The sequence below is a fragment of the Ranitomeya variabilis genome, chromosome 2 (genome assembly GCF_051348905.1).
Source record: "Ranitomeya variabilis isolate aRanVar5 chromosome 2, aRanVar5.hap1, whole genome shotgun sequence".
Lineage (NCBI taxonomy): Eukaryota > Metazoa > Chordata > Amphibia > Anura > Dendrobatidae > Ranitomeya > Ranitomeya variabilis.
The window spans coordinates 107098776-107114547 of NC_135233.1; the positions used below are offsets into that span (position 1 = coordinate 107098776).

General features: G+C 40.3%; 1 long non-coding RNA gene across 1 annotated transcript in view; it reads left to right on the forward strand.

The window, feature by feature from the left end:
• The window catches only part of LOC143804561 (uncharacterized), an 81647-nt gene that overhangs the window by 48922 nt on the left and 16953 nt on the right, over positions 1–15772 (forward strand). The window contains exon 2 of the long non-coding RNA XR_013221054.1: positions 7702–7862. This is a non-coding gene — a long non-coding RNA (uncharacterized LOC143804561). The remainder of the gene's footprint in view (positions 1–7701; positions 7863–15772) is intronic.

The following is a 15772-nucleotide window of genomic DNA, read 5'->3' on the forward strand; positions in this document are numbered from 1 at the left end:
AGATTGGATTCGATGAAAACTGAAGCGGACAAGAGACAGTTTTTCAATTTAGTAAAGGCTCCAATAGTATCCAGCAACCAAACTTTAAGGTCCGCCTCCTTACGTGTGACATCATTAAGAGGTTTAACAATCTGCGAAAAAACTTAAATACATTTTCTACAGTAATTGGCGAATCCTAGAAAACATTGAACCCAATCAATTATAGCCTGCACCTTCCCAGGATCCATCTTAAACCGTTCAGCAGATACAAAACCGCAGGAACTGTATTTCTTAAACAAAATTACATTTTTTCCAATTTAGCAAACAAAGAATTTTCCCTGAGCTTATGTAAAACAAAAAATAGAATGTCATCAAGGCAAACCACAATAAACCTTCCAATAATATCAGAAAATATGTCATTCATAAAGTTTTGAAAGACTGCTGATGAATTGGTTAACCCAAAAGGCATGACAAGATTTTCAAATAGACCCTCAGACATTAAAAACACAGTTTTCCACTCATCACCCTTCTGGATGCGTATCAAATTGTAAGCTCTTCTAAGATCAAGTTTGGAAAACCATTTAGCCCCAGTAAGCTGATTATGTAGGTCGAGGATGAGTGGAAGTTAGTAAGTATTCTTAATCATAATTTTGTTTAATTCACGTAAATCGAGGGAAGGACGAACCCCCATCTTTCTTTTTAACAAAGAAAATCCCAGCAGCTAAAGGCAAGTAGGAAGACTATGACGTGACCTTCCATAAACTTTCTTTCATATATTCTTTCATGGTGGTACAGCCAGAACCTGGTACATTATACACGCAAGCTTTTGGTCAATTTGGCATTTGGGATAATATTAATAGCACAGCCATAAGGACAATGGTGAGACAGTATCTCTGCCTCTTTTTCTGAGAAAACAGTGACTGTGAAGAAAAAAGCCCAAAATAGAGTAAAATACTTAATATAGGAGACAGTCTGCTCACCTTGGGTGGTTGTGTGAAGACACAACCACTGTAAATGTTTAGATAGCTGGCTGCTGTTACCCATGGCAGAGGTAAAAATCTGCCAGATGGAATTTAACAAAACAAAATAAAAAATAGCTGTGCTGCTGGAAAGAAGTATCTTGCTGCGATACTCTTTGAGGGTTCTTTACTATCCACTACACATTTAAGTGCCACACTGGCATCTTATATCAAGTGTTCTTTTAACAAGAAAACATCTCCGAAGTCTTTCAGGTACCCTGGCAGACCCTCCAGAATAGAAAAAATGTGTACAGAACTAATTTCTCATCATAATCGGGACTACATTGAACAACATCCTTTTGACACCAATCGATAACAGGATTGTGAAACCCCAATTCCAACTCAGCAGGTAAATTATCCAAAACATAGCAGTGTGAATTCCACTGTTACCAGCTGGATGAAGTTGCCTGCAGAACCACATTCAATGAATGCAAATACAGATAATCACAGGTTCTGGAAACATAGTTTCACGTTTAACAGTACTTCATCAGAGGAATAAAAAGGTACCTGGAGGTCTGGGAGACCTTCTTGACTAACCCCCCGTTTCCCACTGGCTTGTTTGTTTGAGGGCATATCGTGTAGTCCTGAAGAAAACACCTGGCACCACCACAGTAAAAGCAGAGTCCTCAGGTAAATGGACAAATTCGGAGGGCATGACAGAATCCCTATGTCCCTCATCACGCCTCTCCCAAATTCTGGGATCCAACCAAATATCCTGGGTTATGGCCTCCTCCAAGGAACAAGGTAGAGTATGTAGAACCAGAGAATCCTTGAGAGTATCTGAGATTCCTCTGCAGAACTGGCACCTGAGAACTGCATCTTTCCACAACACTTCCTCGGACTATAGCTGGAATTCAGTATATTAATCCTTAGCAAGGTAGCCTTCCTGTGTCGGATTCATAAACTTTGCCTCTGTGACCTGGATCCTGTCAGGTTCATCATAGATTAATTCTGACGTGTTAAAAAAGGCATTAACCAAAGACCATTCTGGGGCTTGTTATTCCTTATTATTCCCACCGGCTGGAACTAATCCCCTGAAGTTTGGGATCGTGGGAAAAACTATAATCTACAACTTTCCCTAAATACTCTGATCTGAACAACCTGAACTGAAATTTATAGAAAAGATTAAAGAAACCATGCTAAAGGCTCTTCCACTCGATGATACAAAGGCTTCAAAAATATGTTGTGAATAAAATTATTTTATTTGTAAAAGGCTTCTAACATAAAAATGCTAGAGAATGTAAAAATACTCTGAAAACACAATGCATTTTGGCTAGCCACCCTTCATCAGGAATATGTCTGCTATGATCCATAAAACCTAATTATACCTTTCACTAGTATTGGAGAGGACAGACATACTTTTTGGAAACTTGGTATCATTGAGTGGAAGCACCTTTAGCTTGGTTTCTTTCAACTTTTCTATTCACAACACGTTGGAACCTTTTCAAAGAAGTGTCGACAGTTAGCACGCTGGCAGCTAGTCAGCACTAAGGATCAATACTGGACATTTATTCTTTCCAGTGTTATGCCTATTTGCACAACTCTACAAGGTGAGCAAAGCCTTTTCTCAACTTATTCTGGCTATATATCCTTTAATACTACAATTAGATAGCACTCCCTTATTTCACCTAATCTCTGAGGTAAGGCTTCTTTCACACTTGCGTCGGTACAAGTCCGTTGCTAAGTGTCGGTGCGACATACTGACGCACGTTGTGAAAATTTTGCACGACGTGGGCAGCGGATGCAGTTTTTCAACACATCCGCTGCCCATTCTGTAGTCCGGGGAGGTGAGGGCGGAGTTCTGGCCGCGAATGCGCGGTAGTAAATGGCGGACGCGACGTACGAAAAAACGTTCCCTTGAACGTTTTTTCGTGCCGACAGTCCGCCAAATTACAACGCATCCAGTGCACGACGGACGCGACATATGGCCATACGTCACGATCCGTCAGCAATACAAGTCTATGGGGAAAAACCGCATCCTGCAGGCACATTTGCAGGATCCTTTTTTCCCCAAAACTAAGCATTGCGACGGATTCAAAATGAAGCAAGTGTGAAAGAAGACTAACACCCTACTCCCCTTAAAATTTATCAGGGAGAGCAACTATTGATTTGAGAGAGACCGACTGTACATCAGAAAGTACAGACGTCATAGCTACTTCTGGCAGTGGAAGATTCTGAGTAGCACCCATCGCACTAGAATACTGACCCTGGAGCTGAAACTGTGACACTTCTAATTTCTGGTGCTCACTGGCCAGGTCCTGAACCATCTGGGTCAGATTTGTCATCTGATCGCAAAGTGTGCGAATTTGTTCCATGCTGGTCGTAGAAAGAAAAACTAAGCAATGTCTCACTAGTCACTACTCAGTGTGATGCTAGACACTACTCTTCTGTCTTACCGTGAGGCTTGATAGTGAAGAGGCTTAGAGTCAGTACCAACAGGGCTTATAATATACAAAGGGAAAAGATACAAACAAAATCAGGTAACAGTCCGAGGTTAGAGTATCAGAAAGGTAGCGGATCAAGACAAAGGGGTAAGTCAAACGGATGGTCAAAGGTAAATCCAAGGTCAGCAACGGAGATCACAATACAATTCAGAGCACAGAGCAAACACACACACCACTTAAGAAAAGCTGCAGTTGGCAATGGTCTGACAATTGTCAGAGCGCTAAATAGCCTTGTAATCACCCAGAATAGATGACACCTGGAGGAAATCTCAGCCAGACCCAGACAGATAGGATGACTGAGGTGTCATTCACAAAATTTACACCTCTGCCTCATATTGGGCGGTAGAGTTGTCACTCACAATCCTGACAGCTCAGTAAACCCTCGATCCCATGGGGCAGCAGAACTGTCATTCACAGCATCCAAAGGACACCATGAGTGGTGGAATCATGACAGTTAGTTACATGTCTCATACTGGTAACTTTCATTCAAAATAAGCTCTGGAGGCAGATTCTCATGGAGATCAGTGTCTGGCCCATAGCCATAGTCCTGAACAGCTCATTTATATGTAAGAAAAAAGTTAATTACTCTGGAAAGAGACATCAGATCATAGATATCAATATATAATTTTATTCAGCTTTCTATAACCAGCATGCCCATGTAAGCGGTTTTGGAGGGTTGATCCTACTGACATATTTCCTTTATGTATGCAGTTATTTATATGTTGTAGTTCTGGGGCATTTGATTTTTACATAGGAAGTACATTAAGACAAAAACATGTTTTGCCTTTTCTTTTTCATCTTGTGCCTCTCCTTTCTCAAAGGTTGCCAAGTGTGGAATATACATTGTGTGATGCAGTGACCCCTGCTACCAGTAGGGGGCGCTGTATGGTCTCCCCAGTATCCGGCATTGTTGTGAATGGTCGGTATGTGTGTCGCAGAGAAAGAAACTCTGTGATGTCAGCCTAAAGCGATGTTGTGTTCTTGGGACCTGTAGTCCCACAAGTAATTGTGTAGTTCTTAAGGGAGGCTGGCAAGGCTAGTTATGAGATGGGCGGGTCAAGCTAGCCACACACAAACTCCCACCTAGGGGAGTGGTTAAATGTATATAATGTAACCAGGGTGTGGGTCACATGGTTCCAGTGTTTGCATCTGAATGGTCCAAGTGCAAGGTCCTGGAAGCCTGTGTTGGAAGTCCTGGGAGTAGGATTCCTGAACAGCACAAGGTTGGACTTTGGCATTGAAAGGCCTCTGTGTTGGGAGGTCCTGTGCATGGATCGGATCCCTGAACAGCATGAGGTGAGGCCAGGGATCTGCAGAGCCTGTGACGGCTACTGTGTGGGGAAGCTACGGTCCTTTGGTGGGTCTGGACTGACTGAGGTGTGCCTGTCAGGCAAGTTGGTGATCCCTGTAGGCAGCTTCTCCGGAGAACAGGACCCGTGTGATGCCAGCCAGTGGAAACCTGCAGCGCTGACAAGCAGGTAATCCGGACTGTGTGTGTTTGGCTCCAGAGCGAGCCTGAATACTGGACTCGAACAAGAGTGTATGGTCACAGTCCTGACGGAGCAGAGACATGCTATGAACTCTGATACTTAGTTTTGCTATACCATGAAGACTGTTGTTTTGTGTTTTGTGCCACTGGGGTTTATGGAGTAATAAACCTAGTTGAACTTTTGGAAGAAAATACTGCCTTGTGTGTGTTAATCCGCTGCCAAGCAAGTATTCCCCAACCCGTAAGTAAGTGCAATCTTACAATTGCTGCATTGAGAGAATACTGCTTTTGCTTATGGAGAAGATGCTGCTTAGTACAAAGGCTATGAAAATTGTATATTATGCCTAACCGTCCGCATCCGGTGGCAAACCACTGCTAAACTGCGCCCTGTCAATACTAAAGTGTCCATAAGTAGTCTTGGATGCTAATTTTCCCAGTGTCTCTTCCAGGGCTGCCCAAGTGAGTGGAATAGTTCTTGACACACTACACTGAGATCTATAAGTACCGTAAGCACAGAGATCAGCCACCATGACAGCTCAAGGGCTGCTGGTCTGAGAGAACAACATAACGTTTTACCTTGTATATTTCATTAAAAAAATCTCTAGCTCAGTAGGGATGTTATAAGGTTGTATATTTAGTTTGTGCCTGACAGACAATAGCTCTATCTCCTGGTACAAATGTGAGGCAGATAAGTATCCAGCATCAATCAAAAAACTATGTAATAATAAAAATACTTTATTTCATACAATTATAACATAGTACAAAAAATCAAAGAAGACTGGATTATGCGTTTAGATCCTTGAGGTTCTTAAAATAATTATGAAACGTAATTCGAAACGCATACGAAGTCTCCTATTTTTTTTTTGTACCTAACATGTTTCTAATTCTATGAAATTAATTATTACTTTATTATATATATTTTTCTGACACATGTTGAATATTTTCCTACCTTACATTTGTTTCACTCGCTTCTCCGACATAGATATTCCCTCTGTGCATCGCCCATGAGACATTGGGTCTGCTGTCTCCTGAGTTGGTGGGTGAGCTGAGTTTTATTTCCTTTTTTTCCTCTACCTCTGAGTTGTAGAAATGTAAGACAGTGTGAAAATAATCCTAAAATACAAGAGTACTCTGGCTTTAAATTATTGTAATAAGGAGTGCCAAGAATCTATTTAGGAGACTTAGCACAGCAGGAGAAGAATGGAAAAAGTGAAATCTCCATTCATATTGGCTTCGAAATTCAATTTCCTCTATGATAGTAAAAGCAGTTACCTGACTTTTTCAACAGATCAATATTAAAGGTGTTTTACCACTCCCCATCTTTTTTTTCTTTTACAACCTTAAGAAATCTTTGGAATATTTCTTCCTTCCCAATGCAGGCTTCATCCTCATTTTCTGACTCCCGTGGCTTGGGGATGTTTTCTCCATGATGCAACAGAAGAAATGGGCAGCCCATGTTAATTTGCCAATTGTTGGCTCCTCTACGTGCATCTTTAGGGTGTGTTCACAAATTCCCCTCAGACTGCGCGGGTGGATGTGAACATTAGACTCTAACCTGACATGAATTATGTTTGCTGTAGAATCATGGATTTTGGAGCAATTAGCACAAAGTAAAACTGACATTTTTCAGTAATTTTGTGATAATTAGCGCAAAATGCTGAACCCACAATTTTATTATATTCCTGTAAGGTTATAATGAAAGAACATATTGTGTAAGTGCTAAAGTAATTATCTGCATAGGCAGTGCGGACAAACCAGAAAGAAATTACGCAAGTTCGTTCAGTACTATGAGAACTACCACAGGAAATGGGACATACCCTATGGCACCTGTGCATGCAATGTCTTTGTTGTCTTTGTTCTTATTGTAATATACACGTTGTAGATTCAGAATAAAGGCAGAAAAAGATACAAAGAGAGGCATGTGGAAACAAGAAGTAAAAAAATATGTGCAACACAAACCAGAATATGTGTTAAACCTTAGATTCCTTATAGTACCCCCTTTGACGCTGTTGACCGCGTTACACTCCCTTGGCATTCTCAAATGCAGATTCTTCGGGCAACACCTGGAATGACTTTTGAGATGCTGAGCACTTTTTCGCTGCTTTGTCTTCACTCTCTGATCCAGCTCATTGTAAACCATCTAAATTGGGTTGAAGTTGAAATCCATGTCATATGACACAGATCTCTATCCCTCTCCTTGGTCACATAGCCTTTACATAGCCTGGAAATATGTTTTGGGTCAATATCCTGTTGCAACAAAAATGATGGTCCCTGTTAGCGCAAACATATGATATGGCATGTCATCGGACAATGCTGTAGTGGCCATGCTAGGTAAGTGTACCCTGAATATGGAATAACTCACTAATAGTGTCACCACCACATAATCACACCTTGCCTTCCATTCTTCACAGTAGGTTACCACATGTGTAGGTCTGTTCACCTATTCTGTGACTCACAAAGGCATAGCGATTGGCACCATAAATCTCAAATTTTGACTCAACAGGCCACAGTACTGATTTCCACTTATCTAATGTCAGGTCTTTGTGTTGCTTGGCTCAAACAAGTCTCTTCTTGTTTGCGATCCTCAATAGCGGCTTCTTTGCAGCAATTCCACCATAACGGCCTGTTTCTTGCAATCTCCTCTGGACAGTTGATTTTGGGATATGTTTGCTACTTGATATCTGTGCATTTATGAAGGCTGTTATCTGAAGTGCTGTGAATTTGTGATTTCTCAGTCTGGTAACCCTAATGAACTTATCCTCTTCTGCAGAAGTAATTCTGGCTGAGAAGAGTTATGGAATAAGGATCAGCCCTGCATGGAACTGTGCACCAACACTGTCTCTGTAAAACACACTAACTCCTAATGAGAATCCATTTCTGGATGCCATTTGAGGTGACTACCTGATGAAGCTACTTTAGAGAATGTCAATGGTATGTAAAACTGTAATCAGAGTAAAACGAAAATACTCTGAAAACTATAATGTTTAATACATGTTCTGGTTATACATGTATTTCTTTAGAACTTGTTTCCATGTGTTCTCTAATGGTTTTGCTGCCTTCAGTTTGAAAATAATCGCTTTCCATTAAGAAAAAGGAAAATCAATGTGTGAACAAGTGTGTATACAGATACACAGTGTGCAAAAATATTAGGCAATTTTTATTTTTGATGATTCATTTTATTATTGAACAACTGTAGTGATGTTGGTCACTCAAAAAGGTTAATAAGCTTGAATACTTGAGGAAAGTATATGTGCTATGTGGCATAATTATTGGGAAACTATTTGTGTGCAGAATTATTAGGCATCTAAATGAAAACTGTAAATTTTCCCATCTTAATTGTTTATTTCAGAGTTAGGACACGTGAGGAAGGCGCTATGTCATTATTCTTTCGTCTTTAAGGCCTTTACTGGCTAGATTAACAGAGGAGTACTTTATTCCATATGATGAAGTATTGTCTTGCATAAAAATAATGGTTTTGTTGAAAGATGCAGATTTTTTCCTGTATGACTGCTTGAAGAAAGTGTCTTCCAAAAATTGGCAGTAGGCTATTGAATTGATTTTGAGTCTATCTTCAACCTTTCAAAGGTCCAATGAGCTCATCTTTAATAATACCAGACCATAGTAGTACTACTTCTCTATCTTGCTGGTGGAAATAGACATCTCTGCCCGTTACTGATCCAGCCACAGGCCCATCTATCTGGTCTGTCAAGAGTCACTCTTGTGTCATCAGTCCACAAAACTTGGACTTCAGATATTTCTTGGCTCAGTCTTGATGTTTCACTTTCTATGTCTTGTTTAGTGGTGCAGCCTTCTTTACCTTGGCCATGTCTCTGAGCACTGAACACCTTGTACTTCTGATTACTCCTGAGAGGTTGCAGTTCTGGAATATGACAGCACTGGAGGATAATGACTTCCTGTGCACTTCATATACTTGCCAGAGTGCTGCATCCTTGTGTAAGACTTTTAACAATTTTTGACTTTTCAGAGTAGGTTAAATATCTTTTTTTGGTAAATTTTGTCCGAGAAAAACATGCTGTTTAACAATTCTGCACACCTTGATAAAGGGTGTGTTACATGAGCACTGTTAGTAGTCACTTGGCAGTTCAAAAATGGCTGCAATGAACAGGCTTGGCGCAAGCTACTCCATTTCCCAGAGCCCAGGGGTTGCCCTAGCCTTTACCCTTTAACTCCTATACAGGGATCTAGACTTACAAAGAGGTCCTTAAGCAAGGGTCACAGAGTGAGCTGCTGTTTGGTGGCGCAAGCTGGCAAGAAGAGTTGTGAAGCAGGGTTAAAGCCAAAAGGTCACGTCAAAGACAAAAAACGTAAAGCAAGCTGGTAGTCAGAAATCAAGCTGAGGTCAAATAGCAGAAATAATCAGAATAAACAGGATCAGAGCACAACAGTATTCCCCAGGACAGCAATACTATTGACTGGCAGTGAGAACTGTCTCTCAAAGTTTTATATAAAACAGCCCCACCCAGTGCTGACAGCAGATAGAAACCAAATTAACAAGATTAACCCTGCAGCTTCATGAGTGGTCAAAGCCAAAAGTAACTGGAATAAAATAGGATTGATGCTATTAAGCGCCGGCTATCGGCTCAAGCAGAGGCCGACACAGTTGTTACAGGGTGTTGATATCCTTAGTCCACGCCCTCCCTCAGTACACAAATGCACATCACCTGATCTGCTTCATCCAATAAGCATTCAAGTTTATACGGCTTGGATTTGGAAAATCTGCATAAAAATTATGATATATGATATATACTGTATATGCCCAGTAATGGGAGACAGGGAGACATCCTTCATGATTTGATGCTATTCTCAGTTTTCTTAGAAGTCAACCAGGACAATGATTAAAGGCTGGCAATGGATCTCAGCATCCCTGAACATGAGATGCCCTTGAAGTGCCTAGAATATTTTTAAAATAGATTTATTTGTTGCTCAGCAGGAAGGTCACAAGGTCTTACATAAAATATGTCCTGTGCCCTAAAGAAGATGCCTTAGACTCTTTGTTGTAGTACTGCAAAACATGTCCAAGACATCTTGAAATAGAGGGATACTAGGATTTTAGTTTATTGTATTAAGAAGTGCTTGGAATCTGTTTGTGGGGCTTAGACCAGCAGGAGATGACAGTAATAAATTCATATTGACATCCAATAAACACAAAAAAAACACTTTCTCTCACAAAAGCAAAGACAATTTCATCAATAGATCAGTATTTTGATATATGAAACAAGAACAGTAAAATATTTTTTTGAATAATCAAGAAATTCCTAATTTTTACTTTTTTGCAAAGATGTTCAGTTTCACTGAAAGCATCCGTTGATGATTCAGTTTTTTGTTCCTAGAATCAGTGTGGGGGTGCACTGTGTTTCAAATTTAAAATAAGCCATCTTACAAATACACCTAATTTTCCAAAGTGTAGCATTTCTCAGCAATCATCCCCAACCCCAAACAATATTTACTTGGTGATACTAATGGAGACGTCCTCCGGTAGTTCACAGGACCATACAATCATAATAAGATGTCTCTGTCACCAGACCAATATTTGAGAGTTTTTTAGACCCTTGCCATATGCTCAACTTGCACGGGTGGTGCCGTTTTGAAAGTTTGTGCACTTATTCCATCAAGATTTGTTTGAGTTGCTTTTGTTCTGCAATTTTCCAAATGTGCTGTAAAATCACTACATTTTTACTGTGTTTTCAGAAGATCATGGCAAAAAAATGCAAAGCAAATGCACCATGTGCACACAGCCTTATAAGGTGTATTATATGTGAGAAGGGAATTCCTCTATCCAGCTCCAACCACTGGAGGTGGAGCTAGGGAAACAACGAAGGGTGGCTGAGGGTAGCTTGCTGTGGCTGCAGTAAGGCATACATGCATGCACCAGTGATTACATCATTGGAACCACTGTTTTACTGTCTTTCAAGCAAAATAATCTCTCTACTGCCAAAAAGCATCAAATAGTGCAAAGCCTTGAACAACATATGACAACATTAGATATTTCACAAAAATCTAAGCGTGATCATTGTACTGTGAAGGGATTTGGGGCTGATACAGTGCACACATGGGTTTGTGCAGATAAAGGCATAATAAGGAAGGTTTCTGCAAGACAAAATCATTGGATTAAGAGAGCAGCTACTACCATTACAAAGCAGCAAACAGGTATTTGAAGCTGCTGGTTCCTCTGTAGTCCTGTGAACCTCAAGGTGTTGGATCATACAGAGACTAGCAGTTGTTCATAAATCACCCTTAAACAGTGCTCACAAGCAGAAACGGTAACAGGTGGCCAAGACATACATGAAGACTAATGAACTAATGAAGAGCCTTGTTCACTGATGAGTGCCATGCAACCCTGGATGGTCCAGATGGATATTGTAGTAGATAGTTGGTGGATGGCCACCATGGCCCAACAAGACTGTGACGTCAGCAAGGAGGTGAAGGAGTCATGTTTAGGGCCGGAATCAAGGGGAGAGAGCTGGGAGGCTCATGCTGCAAATAATACCTCCAAGTCATTGGCTGCTATGTTTATAAAACAAGAAAAGGTCTGATATGGCCAACATCCTCCCCTGACCTCAACCCTATTGAGAACCTTTGGAGTATCCTCAAGCAAAAGATATATTAAGGTGGGAGGCAGTTCACATCAAAACAGCAGCTCTGGGAGGCTATTCTGGCATCCTTCTATAAATTCAAGCAGAAACTATCCAAAAACTTACAAATTCAATGGATATGAGAATTTTAAAGGTGATATTAAAGAATGGGTCCTATGTTAACATATAACTTGGCTTGTTAAGATGTACACTACCGTTCAAAAGTTTAGGGTCACTTAGAAATTTCCTTATTTTTGAAAGAAAAGCACAGTTTTTTTTTCCAATGAAGCTAACATTAAATGATTCAGAAATACACTCTATACATTGTTAATGTGGTAAATGACTATTCTAGCTGCAAATGTCTGGTTTGTAATGCAATATCTTCATAGGTGTATAGAGGCCCATTTCCAACAACCATCAATCCAATGTTCTTATGGTACTTTGTGTTTGCTAACTGTGTAAGAAGGCTAATGGATGGTTAGAAAGCCCTTGAAAACCCTTGTAGAAGCACAGCTGAAAACAGTTTGGCTGATTAGAGAGCCTATAAACCTGACCTTCCTTTGAGCTAGTTGAGAATCTGGAGCATTACATTTGTTGGTTCCATTAATCTCTCAAAATGGCCAGAAAAAAAGAACTTTCTTGTGAAACTCGGCAGTCTATTATTGTTCTTAGAAATTAAGGCTATTCCATGTGAGAAATTGCCAAGAAAATTAAAATTTCCTACAACGGTGTGTACTACTCCCTTCAGAGGAGAGCACAAACAGGCTCTAACCAGAGTAGAAAGAGAAGTTGTGTGCCCCGCTGCACAACTGAGCAACAAGACAAGTACATTAGAGTCTGTAGTTTGAGAAATCGACGCCTCACAGGTCCTTTATTAAATAGTGCACGCAAAATTCCAGTGTCAACATCTACAGTGAAGAGGCAACTCCAGGATGCTGGCCTTCAGGGCAGAGTGGCAAAAGAAAAAGCCATATCTCAGACTGGCTAATGAAAGGAAAAGATTAATATGGGCAAAAGAACACAGACATTGGACAGAGGAAGATTCGAAAAAAGTGTTATGGACAGACGAATCCAAGTTTGAGGTGCTTGGATCACACAGAACATTTGTGAGATGCAGAACTGAAAAGATGCTGGAAGAGTGCATGACGCCATCTGTCAAGCATAGTGGAGGTAATGTGATGGTCTGGGGTTGCTTTGGTGCTGGTAAAGTGGGAAATTTGTACACGGTAAAAGAGATTTTGAATAAGGAAGGCTATCGCTCCATTTTGCAACGCCATGCCATACTCTGTGGACAGCGCTTGATTAGAACCAATTTCACCCTACAACAGGACAATGACCCAAAGCACACCTTCAAATTATGCACGAACTATTTAGGGAAGAAGCAGGCAGCTGGTATTCTATCTGTAATGGAGTGGCCATCGCAATCACCAGATCTCAATCCCATTGAGCTGTTGTGGGAGCAGCTTGACCGTATGGAAAAAAGTGCCCATCAAGCCAAACCAACTTGTAGGAGGGGCTTCTGGAAGTATGGGGTGAAATTTCTCCAGATTACCTCAGCAAATTAACTGCTAGAATGACAAAGGTCTTCAATGCTGTAATTGCTGCAAAGGGAGCATTCTTTGACAAAAGCAAAGTTTGAAGGAGAAAATTATTATTTCAAATAAAAATCTTTTTTTTTAACCTTGTCAATGTCTGGACTAGATTTTCAATTAATTTGGCAACTCATTTGATTAATAAAAGTATAAGTTATCATGGAAAACACAAAATTGTCTGGATGACCCTAAACTTTTGAACAGTAGTGTATTTAAGTGAAAAAAAGTTTTGATTTTAGTAAATGTGACCTCTTAGTAATACAAATTCAACAAATGATGATTTTCAGTTCTTTACATCCTATACAATGTTTGGACACTTGGTTGTGCATAATAATTTGGAACAGTGCATTAGGAATTTTTTTTAGTTTTGAAAGAAATCCTGTTATCATTGGAAAGTTTGATCAATATGATTTGATTTATACCCTCACGGGTGATGATTAGTGTTGAACATTCCGATACCGCAAGTATCGGGTATCGGCCGATATTTGCTGTATCGGAATTCCGATACCGAGATCCGATACTTTTGTGATATCGGGAATCGGTATCGGGATCGATATTAATGTGTAAAATAAAGAATAAAAATAAAAAATATTGATATACTCACCTCTCCGACGCAGCCCGGACCTTACCGATGTAACCGCCAGCCTCCGTTCATAAGAATGAGCGCTTGAAAGTCCTTAGATGACGTCGCGGCCTGTGATTGGTCACGGAGAGGTCACGTGACCGCAACGCGACCAATCACAAGCCGTGACGTCATCTAAGGTCTTTCAAGCGCTTGAAAGTCCTTAGATGACGTCGTGGCCTGTGCTTGGTCGCGTTGCGGTCACATGACCTCTCCGCGACCAATCACAGGCCTCGACGTCATCTAAGGACTTTCAAGCGCTTGAAAGACCTTAGATGACGTCACGGCTTGTGATTGGTCGCGTTGTGGTCACGTGACCGCTCCGTGACCAATCACAGGCCGCGACGTCATCTAAGGACTTTCAAGCGCTCATTCTTATGAACGGAGGCTGGCGGTTACAACCAGGGCACGTCAGAGGGTGAGTATATCAATATTTTTTATTTTTATTCTTTATTTTACACATTAATATGGATCCCAGGGCCTGAAGGGGTTTCCTCTCCTTCAGACCCTGGGAACCATCAGGATACCTTCCGATACTTGGTGTCCCATTGACTTGTATTGGTATCGGGTATCGGTATCGGCGATATCCGATACTTTTCGGGTATCGGCCGATACTATCAGATACCGATACTTTCAAGTATCGGACGGTATCGCTCAACACTAGTGATGATTTGAACATTATACTGACTCATTTGCATCAACCATTTAGGAAATTCAGAGAAAAACAGCATTTGCGTAATAATTTGGAACACGGTGTACACAGTCACGTACTTGTGAATGTTTGAGAAAGATCTTTTGGGACCAACACGTCACCTTGTACACTACACTTCTATACCTACGATTATACAAAAAAATATTCGCCATCAAAAGAGTGCCGGATTAATTCTAGATTTTAAGTTACGGAGTGGGACCCTATCTGAGGAACTGCGTATCTTAGGACTTCTGTATTTTCTCAAATATAGTTATTCCTGTTTCAGCCATGAAAGGATGAGATAGAAATAACCCTGTAAATAGTTATTAATTTAAAAGTTTTTTTCTTTGTTTTCATAAAGCAAATCCACTGCATTTCAGTTGAGAGTAGGGACATTATACAAGTGCTTCTCACAAAATTAGAATATCATCAAAAGTTAATTTATTTCAGTTCTTCAATACAAAAAATTAAACTCATGTACAGTTGTGCTCAAAAGTTTACATACCCGGCAGAATTTTTGTTTTCTTGGCCATTTTTCAGAGAATATTAATGTTAACACCAAAACGTTTTCTCCACTCATGGTTAGGGATTAGGTGAAGCCATTTATTGTCAAACTTCTGTGTTTTTTCTTTTTAAATCATAATTACAACCCAAACATCCAAATGATCCTGATCTAAAGTTCACAAAACCCATTTCTTAATACCGTGTATTGCCCCCTCTAACATCAATGACAGTTTGAAGTCTTTTGTGGTTGTTGTGGATGAGGTTCTTTATTTTCTCAGATTGTAAAGCTGCCCACTCTTCTTGGCAAAAAGCCTCCAGTTCCTGTAAATTCCTGGGCTGTCTAGCATGAACTGCGCGCTTGCGATTTCCCCAGAGTGGTTCAATGATATTGAGGTCAGGAGACTGACATGGCCACTCCAGAACCTTCACTTTGTGCTGCTGTAGCCAATGACAGGTTGACTTGGTCTTGTGTTTTGGATCGTTGTCATGTTGGAATGTCCAAGTATGTCCCATGCGCAGCTTCCTGGCTTGTATTGAAGAACTGAAATAAATTAAATTGTAAATGGTCATAGTAACTGTCATGGGAGATTGTATAGAGGGGCTGAATTCTTCTGGTTGTATTATCTCACATATGATTACTTGCAGTAGTGTGAATGTGGCTGACATAGCATGAGTGTTGCTTTCTTATGCTTGGAATCTAAATAGCTTTGCTTTTAATAAAGCACATTTATGCCATTATATTTAGATTATATTCTTTAGCATTAAATTTAATTATTTGTATATGTCTATTCTTGGAATTGGCCTACACCCTTTGTTCCATAATGACTTGGGCACTCTAA